The sequence below is a fragment of the Cryptomeria japonica genome, chromosome 3 (genome assembly GCF_030272615.1).
Source record: "Cryptomeria japonica chromosome 3, Sugi_1.0, whole genome shotgun sequence".
In the NCBI taxonomy this organism is placed as follows: domain Eukaryota; kingdom Viridiplantae; phylum Streptophyta; class Pinopsida; order Cupressales; family Cupressaceae; genus Cryptomeria; species Cryptomeria japonica.
In genome coordinates, this window is record NC_081407.1 from 143,382,323 (window position 1) to 143,399,626 (window position 17,304).

Here is a 17,304-nt window from a genome sequence, read left to right on the forward strand (position 1 = left end):
ATCAAAATATACTCTTTAAGATATGGCAACATCATACTAAATGAGAAAATCAATTGCTTGACATCAATGACAAAATTATATCATTAAGACAATAATCATCCTTTATCAATTATATCATCAATCTCCAACAACCTTCTCAATATCATCATACCAACAAACTTAATGTAATGCCAACAGGGAGGACTTTAAGAATTGTTTCCAAGAGCAATATGGTGATAAAATAAATGTGAGCTTTATGCTCATTGAGTTCTATAACATTAGGAAGTCTGATAATGAAATTGTCATAGATTTCAATGAGAGATTTCAGAAAGAAATGAATAGGCTTTACCAAGTGATGAGACTACATGATAATATGTGTCTGAACACTTATTATAATGCTTTTGATTCCAAAATAGCTTACATTCTAAGGGATAAAAACCCACATAGTCTGAGAGATTCTTTTAGAATTTCCATCAATGTGGAAAGTAATAGGAAAGCATCTAGAAAGGTGGGAAGGAGGACTGATGGAAGCCTGTGGCAAGAATCAAAACAACAGCCTAATAAAGTTGCCAAGGAGGAAGACAAGATAGAAAAGTTAATGACTGCTATAAAAGATCTTACTGCTAGGGTAGGTAAGAATGATAAACCTCCTTATAATAGGAAAGATAGGCCTCCCAGATTACATGATATGCCTATAATACCACTTGGAAGGATGGAAAACTTCAAAATGATAAGTTAAAGAACACTTAGAACCAGGACACCCTAGATCCTTTGAAAGGAGGGAATGCACATAATATGGAAAATACTCCTTGGTGCATGGCCTATGATGGACCACATTCTCCTCATTAGTGTGTTGTAGCTCAAGCTCTTAAAGAATCCATGAGAAAAGAGGGTGAGCCTGATATCAACATGTTTGACACTGTTCTTGAAAGTGATAATGAACCTTCACAAAGTGAATCTAGCAAGTGTGGTGTGCTAAATTATAATAAATGTTGTCAAGGACAACTGAAACTTGGTTGGCATCCCACTTTAAATGTGGTAACCATTGAAGATGAAGAAGTTTGTCTAAGAAGACCCAGTGATGAAGAGGTAAAAAATATTACCAAGGCTGCCATAGCCAAAGCCAAGCACAACTAGAATCTGAGAAGTAGTAAAAGGGATGGAGAACAGGGTGAACTTGGCTCCTTGTTTATGGAAGAAGTATCTTAGAAAAAGACAACAAGTAATAGCACCCTGTCTCAACATGGTCATGCAAAAAGTGACCAATCCAAAGATGTAGCCAAGAGTGCAGATAATAATAATACTAGTGATTTATAAGGGACTGCTACAGCTAAAAAGGCAAGTCAGCCTAAAGCAGGAAAGGCCAAATTTAATACTAAGCCAAAAATAGTTCTACTTTTGATATGACTCAGGCTTTGACCCAAATGAAGGTTACAGTCCCATTGGTAGAACTATTGAAAATAAAGGAACATAGAGAAGCCGCTCTCTCTTTATTTTCTAGTATATCAGATAATACTATAGCTTTGCCTATAGGTATGATGAAGGATGAAAAGGATCATGAGTTGCAAACCCCAGAAGTATATGTGGGAACAACTATTACACAAGAACCTTCACAAGTTGATCCTTTCTATGTAACTTTGTTAGTGAATAATAGATTAATTAAGAACTGTATGATAGACTCTGGTGCTCTTGCAAATGTGATGCCATATGGTGTCATGAAGGAGTTGGGATTATCAGTAAGTATTGTTTATGGGAAGTGCTATGCTATGGATAATAGAGAAGTACATGTGATAGGTACAATGAAGGATGTGGAGGTAAAGATAGCAGCATTTCCTAAAGAAAAATATAAGATGGATGTTATAGTAACTGATACAAAACCTCATTATGGCATGCTAATATCCAGACAATGGGCTGTAGCAGTGGGGGGAAATGTTCAGTTAGATATTTCATATGCTACAATACTAGTAAATGGAAGCCATGTCAAGCTGTATAGAGAACCACAGGCTCTTAGGGTAATTGAGAAGATAGACCCTAATATGCTTAATTGTATGATTGATGTGGATCTTGATAACTTTAGAGTACAACCAATTCTACCTTAGTTGAAAAATACTAATCCTATTATTGATGAATTGGAATCTCAGCAACAAGTTTATGGTATATGTATTTTGATGGAGCTTGCTCTAGGGAAGGATCCAGAGTAGGAGTTCTTTTTGTGTCCCCATCAGGTATGACTTTCAAATACTCTTTTCTGTTAGCTTTCCAGTGTACAAATAACACTGCTGAATGTGAAGCCTTGTTATTGGGGCTTGAAGTTGCTAAAAGGCATGGAATTTAGTTGTTAAGAGTATTGGGGGATTCAAAGTTGGTTGTTTCTTAGGTAAGGTCTAAGTATGCATCCAAAAATGATCGTCTGAAAAGATATAAACATGTTGTTTGGGATGTGATTGAGCACTTTTGTGCATTTTCTATTAACTAGATAGAAAGATCAAAGAACATCATGGCTGATTTCTTAGCTAATGTTGCATTTAAAAATGATGATGTAACATTAACCGATGTATCTACAGTTGAAATAAAAGCTAGGCCTGCTATTCCTGATAATATATATAATTGGCAAGTGTTTGCAGATGATGAAGATATCATCAGAGTCATACAATGCATTAATGACTACGAAGGACAAAAAAATGATTGTAATGCATTAGTAGAAGTGGTGGAAGATAGAGAAAAAATGTTTGGAAATGACATGGTCTAGTTGGAAACCAATGAAATCCCCAAAGGATTAGTAGAATTGGAAGGTATGTTCAGTCACAGTTATAGTCATTTGCATCAACAGTCAACCACCAAGTTAGACAAGTTGGAGGAAGTGAACTTAGGGACATAATCATCCCCTAAGTTGGTATATATTGGGAGGAACTTGTCTCCTCACATTAAAGCTAACCTTATTAATTTATTAAGGAAGTATAAACATATTTTTGCTTGGTCTTATGAAGACTTGAAGGCGTATAGATAAGATCTATTTCAGCATGAAGTCCCTTTACTTCCAGATGCTAAGCCTTTTTGATAGAAGCAAAGACATATCAACCCCCTTTTGGAAATCAAAATGCAACAAGAGTTAACCAAGTTGAGGGAAGGGGCGATCATTAAGCCTGTAAGGCATTCATCATGGGTGTCTAATTTAGTCCCAGTTAGAAAGAAGAATGGGGAAATAAGGCTCTATGTTGATTTCAAGAATTTGAATGTTGCTTCTTTGAAACATAACTATTCTTCCCCCAATACGAAGGCAATGTTGCAAAGAGTAACTGGCCATGACTTGTTGTCCATGATGGATGGGTTCTCAGAATATAATCAGGTGTTAGTGAAAGAGTCTGAATAGTTCAAGACTACTTTTACCACCCCTTGGGGGACGTATGTATATGTAAGGATGCCTTTTGGTTTAAAAAATACTGGAGCTACTTTTCAAAGAGAAATGGATGTAGCTTTCAAGGAATTCATCAAAATTATCATGGTTGTATACCAAGACGATTTAACATGTTTCTCCAAAAGGGCAGATGACCACTACGAGCACTTGGAAAAAGTTTTCAATAAAGCTCTAGAGTTTGGTGTTTCTTTAAATCCAAAAAAGTGTCATTTTCCAGTCACTAAAAGGAAGTTGTTTGGGCATATTGTCTCCAAGGAAGGGGTTAGAATAGACATTGAAAGGGTTGAAGCCATAAACAATGTACCTAAGCCAAAGAATGTCAAAGGCATCCAATCTTTCTTGGGCAAGGTGAATTTTGTTAGAAGGTTCATTGTCAACTTTGTTGAAATAGTCAAGCCTATTGTTAGGCTACTTAAGAAAGGTACAAAGTTTTATTGGGATGAAGAAGCTATAAAGGCTTTTGGTGAAATTAAAAAGGCTATTCAGGAGGCACCAATGTTGAAGTCTCCTGACTACAGTAAGCCCTTTTCATTATTTTCTTTTGCTTCTTATCATACAGTGGAGCCAGTCCTTCTTCAAAAGGATGCTGAAGGATATGAACACCCTATTGCTTTTTATAGTAAATCTCTACAAGCTGCAGAGCTGAAATATGAAATCATGGAGAAGAAAGCATATGCTTTGGTTAAAGTTGTAAAAGCATTTAGGCCATATCTTGTGAATGCACAAGTATTTGCTTATGTCCCACATGCAATTGTCAAGGACATCTTATCTCAATCCGAGGTCATTGGCAAAAGGTGCAAATGGATAACCAAAATTCAAGAGTTTGGTCTAGAGATTAAGATAACTAAATTGGTAAGAGGGTTAGGTCTTGCTAAGTTAATGGTTGAATCAAATCTCCTTGATGTTGAAGTTAACAATGTTGAAATTGAAAATATCTTGGTCACAAGTATTGAGACACAACCCTGGTACTCAGAGATAGTACATTTTTTAAGGGATGCAACATATTCGGAGGGAATGACCCCAAACCAGAGTAGGACATTGAAATTGAAGTCTCAAAAGTATGTCCTTATTTAGGGTGATCTATATTGGTGAAATAGATATGGGGCATTATTGATGTGCTTAGATAAATACCAAGCTAGAAGGATGCTAACTGAAATGCATAATGGAGTATGTGGAGGCCACTACTCTGCCAAGACCACAGCTGGCAAGATAGTCCGAGTTGGATACTATTGGCCTACTTTGTTCAAAGATGCCCATGAGCATGTTTGAAGGTGTGACCCCTCCCAAAAAATTTCTTCCAAGTTAAAATATGAAAGAGCTTTTCCCCTTAACCCAATTATAGTGGAAGCCCCTTTTGTCCAGTGGGGCATTGATTTTATTGGGGAAATAGTTGAGAAGTCGGGAAGAGGTCACAGATGGATCATAGTGGCCGCTGATTACTTCACTAAGTGGATTGAGGCTATACCTACTAAAAGAGCCACTAGTAACATTGTCATTGATTTCCTAATGGATAATGTTATAACAAGATTTGGTGTTCCTATGAAACTGATAATGGATAATGCTATGAGTTTTAGATTAAAGGAGTTCACTGAATTTTGTACTAGCCATGGAATAATTATGGCTTATTCTTCACCATACCATCCTCAAGGAAATGGACAAGAAGAATCCAGCAATAAGAGCCTTTTGAATATTATTAATAAAATTCTTGAGGAGAACAAAAGGTCTTGGGATCAGAAACTAAAATTGGCCTTATGGGCAGACATGATTACTGTTAAGAAAGCAATTGGTGTATCACCATTTGAATTGGTTTATGGCACACAATATAGGGTGCCAGTCAATAACCTTCTTCCTATATACAAGTTCCTACAAGCTAAGGAGATGGAGTTGTCAGAACCCATGGAAGACAGAATGATTCAAATGGTGGAAGTGGAAGAAATCAGGACTTTGGCTCATAAAAGAAATTTGAAGATTCAGTTGCAATCCAAGTATCTTTTTGACAAAAGAACCACATTGAGAAAGTTTCAAATTGGTGACATGGTTCTTCAATGGAATCCAAGAGGGCAAGATAAAGGAAAGCACAGAAAATTTGAGTCATTATGGATGGGCCCTTCTATTGTTTGTGATCTTAATGGAAAAGGTTCATACTTTTTGCAGACAATGAATGGTGAGGTACAAGAATTTCCAGTGCATGGACAATTCCTAAAGCATTACTTCTCTTAAGTCCATGCACAATAGGTTGTAGTCTATATATATTTAGGTTTGTTTCTATTGGTTTTCATTAGGGCTTGTTTCTTTTGGTTTGTTCTCTAGAGTTTTTTGTATTCATGTGTTGATCTTGCAATCAACCATCCCCAATCAGAGCCGTTGTTATCACTATTTTGACTGTTGGGTGATTTTGTTCTCTAATCCACTAAGATCTGCAAAATTGTGCTTAGTACTTCATTTTTCCTCTGAGGGTTATTGGTCTAAGGGTTTAAGGTTTTTGTAATTTACCCTTCTTCTATCTTGAAATCCCTACATTATAATTCCTTGTTACTTTTTCAACTTAAGTGGAAGGGTCAGTCCATAGTGAGGAGAGGTTTCCCCTTTTAGGTTTTGCCTTAGGTCAGTCTTTAATAATGTTTTAATTTTTTGCTTTCCCCTAAGTTTTTATTTCTTTGTCGGGCTTCATAAAGATCGTGCAAGTGCTAATTGATCTAATGGTACACGCGATCTCACAAAGGGAAGTTGTGTGAGATTTACCTTTCACGAAGTGGCGAAAAGGTGGTAGGCCCCGGTAAAGCAATCACAAGGAAGGCTAAAGGACAAATATCTTCTAGTAGATCTAATGGTCCTCATTGTTTCATGATGAAAAGATGGGTGAGGTTTATCCTTCATGAAGTAGCGAAAGATTGGCGGACCCGGCAGGAAAGCTAAAGAATGAGTTAAGGATCATGCATCTCATTCATGATCTGATGGTTGGCGCTATTTCACATGGTGGAGATGTGCGAAGTTTACCTTTCACAAAGTAGTGAAAGGGTAGTGGGCCTAGCAAAAGGGTGGCTTGTAGGATAAAAGATGTGCATCTCCGAGAAGATCCAATGGTGCACGTTGTTTCGTAGCCCAAAGCAATATGAAGTTTACTCTTCGCAAAGTAGCAAAAAGGAGCTAGAAGCTATGCAGTGGATGAGGTGGCATTATAGCTAGATGTCTGGCTAAGGTAAAAGGTGATCTGTCAGTAGGACATGTGGCTCTGAATGGATCATGAGAGGCCCATTTGATTAAGTGGCAATATTGATGAAATCCATGACTAGATAAGACATGTGGTGGTTTAGATGTAGAGATTGATAAAGTTTTTGAGCAAATTAATGGCCAACACGTGGGGGCTATTTGTTGAGAATCGGTAGGACAAGTGGATTCCATGTAAGAGGGCCCACTTTAAAGGTTAAAGGAGTTATAAGTTGCACATCTCAAAATTAATCCAACGAAGTGCAATGTTTGACAATGAAAAGATGAGGGGTTTTTATCCTTCACGAAACAACAAAATGGCAAGACACTTAGAAAATTCTTTGTGGTCTGTTGGAGCGATATTTCGAATTCAATTGCAAATTGATTACCAAAGCATGTGGCTTAATGTTTCTATTCAATGCTCAATTTCCATAATAAGCTTCACATTAGCTGAAACCTTGGCAATATTTCGAAGAGTCTTGCAGAGGAACTGGTGCACAAAGCGAATTTCTTTAGGTGAACAAGTAAGTTTCTGACTATTGTTTGACACTTACAGTTTGAATTGGTATCATTGGGTGCTTGAATTATCAAAGGTCTGTTAAGTTTTAATTGAAATAACTATAATTCAAAGATGGCACCTCAAAGAGATTTCATAGGGAAGGTGAATTATCAGGAGAGAGCCATTTGTGACAATTTCTTAGAACAATTAAGTATGTGTACTAATGTCGTAGCAAAAATGAAAGAATTAGTGCCCAAAGCTCCCTGCTTGAGAATTGGTGATGGTTTATATGACAAAGGGAACTGGTTAAGGGATTCATAGATAGGGATATTAGGTCTGGGACTCTTCAAAGTGGGATTTGGCCAAATAAATTCCTTTGCTCCAATTAATAGTATATGGGAGTTAGACGTTGGAAAGCTCATAGTCCCTGGGGTTTTCATGGATGTGGACCTATTGACCCAGATTGCAAATAAATATGACCCTGTTGCTAGATGTGTGAGAAATGTGAATGGGGGATCATTAATTGAAATAAATGATGATGAGTTTAGGAAAGTATTCAGACTCAGTGAGGTGTCAAATTATTTAGAGCCCGTCAATTTTGAAACACTTGCACAGCTCTATAATATTCAGAGAGATCACCTCAGGAGTGGCCCTTTGGAAGAATTATTTATCAAAATAGGAGGATTAACTGTTGTAGGCCCTAACACCATGGAACCTGATAACACAATGATGAACAGTGAGTACCAAACCAATACTGAGAGGGGGGGTGAATCAGTATAGGTACAAAAACTTTTCCTGAACCGGTTTGACTGCAAATAGTGAACTTGACTAGCAATCACTAACCCCGGTTATAAACCAAAATACTACTGGTTAAGCACAATGAGACTATGAAAGATATAAACCGGAAACACTTATCTTACCACACAACCTACACCCTCATTTCCATATTATCCTTGTGCATAAACAGGTAATCTATCATCAAAAATATAATAACTTGCTAGATCAACATGATTCACCTCTGGATAGAAATCAACAAAGCATCACATGAAAAAGACATCACATATGACACACATATTTTTCATGTGGAAACCCAACTGGGAAAAACTATGGTGGGGATGAATACCCACAAGTTGTTTTTGAGCTCTTTAGAAGTCCGCTCTGTTAGAAGCCTAGTACGGTTAAAGACTGTTACAACAAGTTCTGTTAGGAACCGATCCTATTGGGGATCACCCAATTAAGGGATGGCTAGAATACCCAGTTAAGGGTTAAACCCTGTTAAGGGTTACCTTGTTAGAGGATTTTATGAACTCAATGGCTCTGAGTCACCCTGTTAAAGGATTTACAACAAGATGGTTAAAGCTACCCTATTAAGGGATTGTCCAACTGTTGAAGTGATTAGAGATCAACATGTATTACAATGATCTGGTAATAGCACTCTATGCCAATGCAGACCCGCTTTAGTTCCTTTCTTCTGCATACACACTCTGCAAGTATCAACCCTCTTATTTGGTCTGGCAAGAATCATGTATCTTTGCACTTAGATACACACACAACATTTGCCAACAACCTCAACATGAAACACAACATCGACCTTATAGAAAATAGATAGATTGGTAATCATAAACCCTAAACCCTAAACATTTAGGTTGAGAAATTTAGTCGGTTCAATCCTAACCATTGAATAGTTTGCATTTGAATACAATGGTCTTGAAAAAATCTCAAGACATTGTCCATCGTTCGTTCTTCACCGCTTCTTGGAGGCGATAACCCATCACGCATTCTCCACCATTTGCAGAGACTTCGCACATTCCCGAGGTGGATACGATCAATCTCCTTCATGCAAGATCCTTCACATGCATGAGACTAACGTGGTAACATGATCTGATCTCCATTACAATACTAACTCAACACACAATGCCATCAGTTGAATCACATAGGCTTGAAACACTTCAACCAGAAAACCTGAAGCTGAGACTACCAACCAGTAGTCATACCATATTAAACTGCTTCACCTTTTGCACATATACCTATTCTCAACATTATACTAGTTCACTTTTCCAGGTGCTTAACTACAATAAACTTGTTCACTCTTCATCATATTACTGGTTTGCTCTTTCAGCATATTACCAGTTTACTCTTTCAGCATATTACTAGTTCTCTCTTGAGAATATTATCGGTTCATTCTTTCAGTATATGGATATCAATGACAACACAATATCATCATGTCAACATATTCTGCACATATGCCAACAATCTCCCCCTTTGGCATTGATGACAATACACAAAGATATCTCTCTTTCTACATCACATCTTGTCCTTAATACTATAGATATCTTTTCCATTTCACATCTTCTCCCCCTTTGACAACAATGCCAAAGTGGAGGCACAAGCTTCCCCATTCCACTATGCTGCTCCCCCTGAGGAGTAGCATCCTTCAACACATCAATCCTGAAAAGATATAGCAAAGTAAGATTTGACTGATGTGGAGCACAAACCTTTAGATTACCTATTGAAGGGGCATCACCCCTAATTCACCTCTCAGATAGGTAAAGGTAGCCTTTGGTAGAGGCTTGGTGAATATGCCTGCTAACTGCTCCTTACTGAAAACATGTTCCAATACCACCTCTTTGTTCTGAACCTTTTCCCTTAAGAAATGATACATGAGTTCAAAGTGCTTGGTTCTAGCATGTAAAAATGGATACTTGGAAATGTTAATTGCACTTGTATTGTCACAAAATATACTTATCGGTTTAGATATAGGAACTTTGAGGCCATTCAATACATGCTTCATCCAAATAGTCTGGGTGCAGTTCATAAAAGCTGCAACATACTCCACTTCTACTGTAGATTGAGAGATACAACTCTATTTTTTACTCATCCATGAGACTAGTCTACCATCGAGAAAGAATGCACCACTGGTTGTGCTCTTCCAGTCATCCACATTAGCAGCCCAATCAGCATCTATGAACACTTTCAGATTGAAATCATCATTGTATGGATACCATAATCCATAGTCAATAGTTCCCTTCAGATATCTAAGAATCCGCTTGACTACTACCAAGTGAGATTCTCTTGGGCTCTGTTGAAACCGAGCAGTAATACCCATTGCATGTGCAATGTCTAGCCTGTTATGCACTACATAATGCAACTTACCAATCATTGATCGGTATTCCTTCTCATTTACCAATGCTGAGTCATCCTCTTTTGATAGTTTACAACTAGTTACCATTGGTGTATCAACTAGTTTGTTGTCTTCCATGCCAAAGGTCTTCAACACCTCTTTGGCATACTTGGATTGAGTAATAAAGATTCCATCTTTCATTTGCTGAATCTGTAGTCCAATGAAGAACTTAATCTCCCCTATGAGTTACATCTCAAACTCCTTTTTCATCTCATCTACAAAGTCATGACTCATCATGTCATCTCCACCAAAGATTATGTCATCAACAAATACTTCATAGATCAAAATCTGATCTCCTTCTAATTTCAAGTAGATATTGCTATCTTCATTTGTTCTTTCAAATCCAATCTTCACAAGATGGGAGTGCAAGCGTTCATACCATGCTCTAGGTGCCTGCTTCAGACCATACAAGGCTTTGTGCAGCCTACACACCATGTCACTATCTTTTGATAGGGCAATCCCATATGGTTGCTCTATATACACTTCCTCTTCAAGTATTCCATTTAGAAATGCAGATTTTACATCCATTTGGTATACCTTGAATCCTTTAAAAGCTGCATATGCAAGAAGCATACAAACTCCTTCCAATCTTGTTACTGGAGCAAAGGTTTCTCTATAGTCTTCTCCTTCTTCTTGGGCATATCCTTTACATACTAGTCTGGCTTTGTTCCTTACCACTATGTCATCCTCATTAAGTTTATTTCTGAAGACCCATTTGGTTCCAATGACATTTTTATGCTCCAGTTTGGGTACCAAAGATCATGTACCATTCTTCTCTATCTGATCAAGTTCCTCTTCCATTGCCTTGATCCAATCTTCATCTTTATGTGCCTCTTTGAATGATTTAGCCTCAAATTTAGAGATCATACATGAGTTTTCTTTGACATTTCTTCTTGTAAGAATTCTTGCATCTTTGTCTCCTATGATCTGCTTTGGATCATGATTGAGTTTTACATACCTAGGTATATTCTTAACAGATTCCTCTTGCTTTTCTTCTTCATCCTCATCTTCATCAGCATCAGCATCCATCGATGTAGGAGCACAATTACTGGTACTGCGTTGATTTGCAACTAGTTCCTAGAAGGTTACTACCAGTTAATCTCCTACATGCTCTCTGCCAGTTTCCTCAGGTTTCTTAGAGTTTTCATTAACCCTAACATTGATGCTTTTAACAATTCTCCATGTCCTATTATTGAAACATTTGAGAGCTTTTCTCTTTGTGGAATATGCTAGGAATATTGCCTCATCACATTTAGCATCAAACTTGCTCTGATGTTCACTCCTCTTGATATAACATTTACTACCAAACACTCTGAAGTAGCTTACCACTGTTGTCTTATTGGTCTAGTACTCATAGGGAGTCTTATCCTTTCCTTTCTTAATGAGTACCCAGTTCATTGTGTAGACTACAGTGCTCATCGCTTCTCTCCAAAAGGTGTGAGAAACCTTTCCTTGGATTAACATGGTTCTAACTGCTTCAACCATAGTCTGGTTGTTCCTCTCTGCTAAGCCATTCTATTGTGGAGTCCAGGGGGCAGACAATTGCCTCTTGATGCCATTCTCTTCACAATATTTATTGAATTCACCGGAAGTGAATTCTCCTCCTTGATTAGTTCTAAGGCATTTGATTCTTCTACCACTTTCCTTTTCTACCAGTGCTCTGAAAGCTTTGAACTTTCCAAATGCTTCAAACTTATCCTTCAAGAATGTGACCCACATCATTCTTGAGAAATCATATGTAAGAATCATAAAATACCTATCTCGCTACACACTCCTAGTTTTCATAGGACCACACAAATCAATATGCACAAGATCAAGTAAATTGTCTACAGTGAAAGATTTACCTTTGAAGGTTGAGGAAGACATTTTCCCCAGTTGACACTCTCTGCACAAAGGATTTTCCAGTTTGCTCAGCACCGGTAATCGTCTAACTGCCTTGATCTTACTGGCCTTCACAATATTATCAAAGTTTGCATGGCAAAGTCTCTTATGCCATATCCAGCTATCTTCAAACTTAGCCATAAGACATGTACTGACATTAGCATTTAGCTAAAATAGGTTATCTTTGGTCTGCATACTGGTAGCCATCAGTTCACCACTCTTTCCTTTAATTTTGTACACTCCATTTTTGAATTCCAAAGTGAGTCCATTATTATTTAGTTGAGCAACACTCAAAAGGTTGTGCCTTAGACCTTCTACCCAATACACATTGTCAGTACTGCTCTTTCCATTCAGAGAGATGGACCCTCTACCTTTGACCATACATGGTGCATCATTACCAAAATGAACCACACCACCATCATACTCTTCCAGAGAAAGAAACTTACTCTCGTCACCAGTCATATGGTGAGAACAACCACTGCCAATAATCCACTCATTGGAATTATCAAAGCGGGAGACAAGAGCCTTCTTGTCTAACACATCTTCCTTGACTACTACAAACACAATATCCTCATTTTCTTCATCTTCTGATTCCTCCTCAGTGACACCTTCATCAACTGCTACAAAACAGTTTCTCCGAATTTCCTCCTTTGAACTTCTTGAACTTTTCTAGTTTGTCCTTGCTATCACCATTAGGATAGTTTACAACAATGTGTCCTATTTGGTTACAAGAGAAGCATTTCAAAGGAAGTTTACCTCTATATTTACTGGTTCCCTTAGGAAGTCTCTTAGCAAGAAGAGCTTCAAATTCCATCAGGATCTCCTCATCATCCATTTCTCTGCTCCGTCTTGGTTTGCCACTGCTACTAGCTTCTTTGCCTTTTCTAGATGGTGTAGCAGATGCTCTAAAGGCTGATTTAGTCTTCTGAACACTGCCATCAAAGCTAGTTAGCTCATAGGCTGTCAACTTTACGATGATGGATTCTAGGGATACCTTAGTCTTATCTATTGACCCCAACTCCTGAATAGCAGCAACCCTTATTGCATAGACTAGTAATAAGGATCTCAAAACTTTGCTAACAATAGTGGAATCTTCCAATTTACCACATGCACTCTTGATATCTCCAACAAAAGTTTTGATTCTAATTCCATATTGTTGAATGGTCTCTCCTTCAACCATCTACATGTCTTCAAACTTTCCTCTAAGGCTTTCTTCCTTACCTTGTTTCACATGCTCATCACTGCCATAGATGTTCTCAAGAGTATCCCATACTTCTTTGCGATTCTCTTTGTCCTGAACATCAATAAACTCAATGTCAGATAAACTACTGATTAGGGCTTCCATGACTTGCCCATTCTCTTGAATCTCTCTCTTTTGGTCATCAGTGAGAGTACCGGTAGGGATAACATAAACATTCTCAACATAGCTCCAATGTTGAGCACCCATGCTTCTGATGTATATCTTCATTTTGTCCTTCCATATTTTAAAGTTATCTCTATTGAACTTTTGACCTTCCCTCTTCATCATTACAATAGGATCTTTCCCTCAAGCGGTTAAGCTTACAACACAGAGGACTTGGAGGTAGCTTTTATACCAATTGATAATGCAATGATTAATAGTGAGTACCAAACCGATACTAAGAGGGGGGGGTGAATTAGTACAGGTACAAATTTTTTTCCTAAATTGGTTTGACTGCAAATAGTGAACTTGACCGACAATCACTAACACCGGTCATAAACCAAAATACTACCAGTTAAGCACAATGAGACTATGAAAGATATAAACTGAAAACACTTATCTTACCACACAACCTACACCCTCATTTCCACATTATCCTTGTGCATAAATAGGTAATCTATCATCATAAATATAATAACTTGCTAGATCAACATGATTCACCTCTTGACAGAAATCAACAAAGCATCACATGAAAAAGACATCACACATTTTTCATGTGGAAACCCAACTGGGAAAAACCACGGTGGGGATGAATACCCACAAGCTATTTTTGAACTCTTTAGAAGTACGCTATGTTAGAAGCCTAGTCTGGTTAAAGACTTTTACAACAAGTTCTGTTACGAACCGATCCTGTTAGGGATCACCTGGTTAAGGGAAGGCTAGAATACCCGGTTAAGGGTTAAACCCTATTAAGGGTTACCTTGTTAGAGGATTTTATGAACTCAATGGCTTTGAGTCACCCTATTGAAGTGATTAGAGATCAACAGGTATTACAATGATCTGGTAATAGCACTCAATGCCAATGCAGACCCACTTTTGTTCCTTTCTTCTACATACACACTCTGCAAGTATCAACCCTCTTATCTAGTTTGGCAAGTATCACGTATCTTTGCACTTAGATACACACACAACATTTGCCAACAACCTCAACATGAAACACAACATCGAACTTATAGAAAATAGATAGGTCGGTAATCATAAACCCTAAACCCTAAACATTTAGGTTGAGCAATTCAGTTGGTTCAATCCTGACCATTGAACAGTTTACATTTGAATACAACGGTATTGAACAGATCTCAAGGCATTCTCCATTGTTCGTTCTTCACTGCTTCTTGGAGGCGATAACCCATCACATGTTCTCCACCATTTGCAGAGACTTTGCACATTCCCGAGGTGTATAGGATCAATCTCCTTCATGCAATATCCTTCACGTCCACAAGACTGATGTGGCAACATGATCTGATCAAAATTACAATGCTAATTCAACACACAATGCCATCAGTTGAATCACACAGGCTTGAAACACTTTAACCAGAAACCCTGAAGCTGAAACTACCAACCGGTAGTCATACCATATTAAATCACTTCACCTTTTGCACATATACTGGTTCTCAACATTATACCGGTTCACTTTTCAAGTTGCTTAACTACAATAAACCTATTCACTCTTCATCATATTACCGGTTCACTCTTTCAACATATTACTGGTTTACTCTTTCAACATATTACTGGTTCTCTCTTGAGCATATTACCAATTCCATCTTTCAGCATATTGACATCAATGACAACACAATATCATCATGTCAACATATTCTGCACATATGCCAACAGAACCTTTCTCTCTAAATATATTTACTTTGAGAGCTAAAGGGATGTATTGGTCGTTATGATAGATTTTTGGGAAGATGCTGAAACAACCATGCCAACCCATTACATGCTCATGTTAGCACAAATTTTGAACCCATCTTTGGTACTAACTTTTGATTTTGCACCTTATCTCACTGATGCCATTCATGAAGAGTTGATGGGGATAAAAAATGCTAAGGTAGATAGACCTTTTGGATGGTATTCTCTTCTTATGCACATGTTTTTATTCAAAGGTGCTGATTATTTTGGTAATGATATGGACCTGGTTAAGGAAAAGGATAATGAGAAGATGCCTATTCAATTATGGAGCACAATTTTGTCTTGGGACAGAGAGGGTGTGAGTTAATTGAAGTTTGATAGATGTTTTGCATCTAGGCTTAGGATCCTCTTGTGCCCACAAAACCCTAGAATTCCTAAAGCTCTCCTTTAATTCCTTAGGCCTAAGGAATTTGCTCAAGATATTAAGATTGTGCATAATTAGGGCAACATATACTTGTACCCTATTTCTACTGTGTTTAGAGTCTATGGTTTCAGAGGAACTCCATATTTTCTCCCCTATCAAGTCCCATTGAAGATAGGAATTGCAGAGGTCCTGAGGCAAATCAGAGGTTTGCAAGAAGAAGAATTAAAAAATAGGGGGAAAGGGACAATTTTCCCAACTGTCACCATTGCACATCAATTTGTAATCACCAAGGATGGTTGGAATTTTTTTGATGATTTCCAAAGCCATACAGGTTGTCTACTGTAGTATCAAGGTTTGCTTATCCTGAAGACTTTTTTAATGGTATGTTCAAGAAGAGAGTAGTATGAAGAGGCAGACCACACCAGATCCATTTTCCTGAGGATTTGATCAGAAATGAATTCAGCCTTGATGAACAGGAATTGAGAAAGGAAAAATGGATAGCATATAAAAGGGCTCATGATTTTATCCACCAATTTGATATTGGTTATGACCCTTTGTCCAGTTTTACTCCCTTTGAGGAAAAGGATAAATTCTTGATACTTTATTTTGAAGATTTAATGCAGACCTTAAAGGAAAAAAGGGAAGTTATATTGAAAAATGATCTTGAAAAAGGCTAAGTTGGTTCTAGCCAAGCCTTCCTTTGCTAGGGCCATCCCTCCAGGTGAATATGTGATGCACAAGAGGCCAAAATACAGTGTGCTAGTGCCAGTCAAAGGTGAGCCTTCTACTTCAAAGGGGAAAAGAGCAATAGAAGATGTAGTTGACATCAAAGATTCTCATAAAAGGAAAAGGGTGGGAAAAGAGGTGCTAATAGGTGAGCCTTTATACTCTCCATCCCAATACCCAATCCATGTGGGAGATGAACATGCAGTGGCTGAGAAATTATTGTAGTTAGGAAGCCTTGGGGAGATTGCCTATACTTATGAATAAGTACAAGAAGGGATGCCTGAAGAGCCACCAAGTGTTGAAATGGATTTGACTGTAGAGGAGTTTAAAGGAAAATAGTTAGACCTTAGCATCAAACAGGCCAGTGAAGATTTCTTGGTTGATAATAAATTTTTTTTCAATAGGATCTTTCATGCAATTTGTTTGGAAGCAAAATATAGAAAAATTCAAAGCCAAATGTGAAAAGAGGAAGAGTGAACAACCCCACAAAGATGCATTTGCAGTAGAGGAAGAAGTAAAACAACAAATGATGACAAAATTCAAAACCATTACTCCTAAGCAGGGGAGAGAAATGGTAGCAAAAGGTGGTGTCCTAATTCTCCATGAGTGGGATATAGCAGATGCACTCATGCTTGAAGTAGTAAGGAAAGAAACAAAGCCCTTGGAAGGAGTGACATTTAGCAAGGACCATGATGCTTTGGTCATGTCATCTCTAAGGAGGGATGAGAGCAGAAAGAGGAAGGACACTTAAGGGTCCAACTACCTTGGAGGTATGATTGTGAAAAGAGTGCAGGACACGGGGATAGTAGAATCTGCCAGAACAGTTTTGGAATCAATAAAATTCAGTGTGGTAGTAGCTAAAAAGGAAGCCAAGGAAAAAGTTGACCTCCAGGTAAAAATAGAAATG